This window comes from Mus caroli, chromosome 18 (genome assembly GCF_900094665.2).
Source record: "Mus caroli chromosome 18, CAROLI_EIJ_v1.1, whole genome shotgun sequence".
Taxonomy (NCBI): Eukaryota; Metazoa; Chordata; class Mammalia; order Rodentia; family Muridae; genus Mus; species Mus caroli.
Window position 1 is genome coordinate 62,528,473 of NC_034587.1, and position 2,266 is coordinate 62,530,738.

Sequence of the window (2,266 nt, forward strand, 5' to 3'; positions counted from 1 at the left end):
ATTTACTGTGCAAGGTAACATTGTTACCCACTTCTGTCTGGAGTCTTCAAAAGCCGCGAGATAAGCACTACAGACAGCTAGTTGTGGCCAGGCAGTGAGGCCCTGGCTGGCTTCAGGATCCAAGTGTAGTGTGGTGGCTACTCTTGTAGCCATGTCTGGTAAGCAGATGGGCCAGTTATTAAAAAAAGGGCGGGACTGAGGATACAGTCTTAAGGATGTGCATTATACTGTCAGATTGGCCAGCATCCCTGGTCCATCCATGTTCCATTCTGCCTTACTTGCTGAGGGACTGCTCTGTGCTCACTAGCCTCTGTGCATGGTAGTGAGGGAGTGCACTGCACACGGTAGCCATCACCTTCATCAGCAAAGGGGCCACTACTGCAGGAGACCCTCAAGATTGGGCCTGTTGATATTGGTGTTCCCTCATAGAAGGAGGTTATGAAATAGGTCATGGGATCTTCACCTGGAATTTCGTCACTCTCTTCACGACCTTCTGGTCACTTCTATGTGATTCTGCCTTAATTACACATGGCCTCTTTGTCCAGGGAGATGCTAGAGTACACAGCCCATGAAAGGCTGGCTGAAGTGGAGACTGTCTATCTGTGCAGCTACCAGAGAGGGGTAAACCATGCTGGGGTGAGGCTTTCTGGTGCTTTGGCTGCCTTGGTGCTACATGTGGTCCTGCAAGTGGCCCTTCCCCCATGCTTTGTAAATAAGCCCAGAAGCCCATTGTTTTCCCAAGTTGGGCTTTAGGAACAGGCAGCTGCTTGTTTAGATCTTCCCTGTTCCAGGAGGCACTCTCTGCATGCTCCCTCCCCTTTGCTCAACATGCTCTCTAGTCCAACTCTTTCACCAGTTAGGTCTTAGAGGGACAGATACCTGTTGAGTGGGAGGGTCTTGGGAATTCTTCCTGACCTACCCTTTATCACACGTATGGATTCCACCTGTTGTTTCCAGCTTTCTGGGGACCAGGGACGCATCACACTTAACCAGAAACTGCTTTTCTTCTGACTGTGGATTGTTACCTTTATCATCCCTCTGAAGTGACAACGTCTACCTGCATTTTCTGGTTCTTTATTTTGGCATCTATCTTCCCCAACTGGTTTAAGGTAGTCATAATCCAGCCTGACTCCCTCTGGTGCACGAAAGTAGCATCACAGCCGAAGTAGCTCTCACACCTTTTATCCCCTGCCCCTTCCTACTGAGCCATTACATTGCAATCTTCCTGCTCTATTGTCCAAACTTTTCTCTTTCGTGCTGTTATTTTGCCAAGGGTCTCCTTAAAAAGCGGTGCCTGGCACTGGGAAACTTTGCTTTAGGGATCCATTCTCGGCTCTGAGAAGAGGTTCACGACCGACTGCTGATTGTGCAGAGAACACTGCTATTCACGGTTCTCACCTTGTGCCTTTTCCATCCCACTCATGATTACACGCAATTTTCAGTCCGTGAAAATGCCCTGACTGCTATGACTTAGAACTGGGCTCCCTGCATGTCCGCTCAACTTCTTCCTTTCCCAGTTTCTGACTCAGCCTCAGTCCAGGGCGCAGCATCACTTCAGTTAAAGGCAGGAGAAGCCCCATCCTGTGGACTGGTGCCGACTGATCTGGGGCTCAAGTTCTGACTACTGTTTCCTGCCTTAGATCTGAGTTAGCAACTGGTTCCTTAGGTGGGAACCAGTTTAAATTCCTGCTCCCAAATCAATCTCCTAGATCTCTGACAGGCAGATGAATTGCTCCCCTGCTGTACGCGCCTGGTCAACCAGCAACCAGGCCCCCATCACCTTCTTTCATCTTTGTTCTAGCATTGCTTCCTGCTTGGATGCCATACCCCGCCCAAAGCTGTGGTCTCTGGTACGCATCTGCAGTTCTCTCTTCTACCACTAGGGATGCCTATTCTGAACTGCAGTAGTTCCCAAGATCCACGCATAGGGTCTGAAGACTCCAAAAGTGTCCTGCTCCAGCAGGTAGGGTAGATTTATATTCAGATCTAAATCTTCTCCAGTAATATCTATGTTTTCAAAAGCTAAAAATATTAGATGAAATTAAAGAAATAATAATAATAAAAAACGAAAGTGTTTTTAGTACACAGTCTTAGAGCAGTAGTTCTCAACCTTCCTAATGCTGCAACCCTCACCTTGTGGTGGTCCCCAGCCATACTTCACAACTGTAATGTTGCACTATTTTATGACTCCTTATATATATATATATATATAAGTATATATATATATATATATTGTAAGTATATATATACTTATATATATATATAA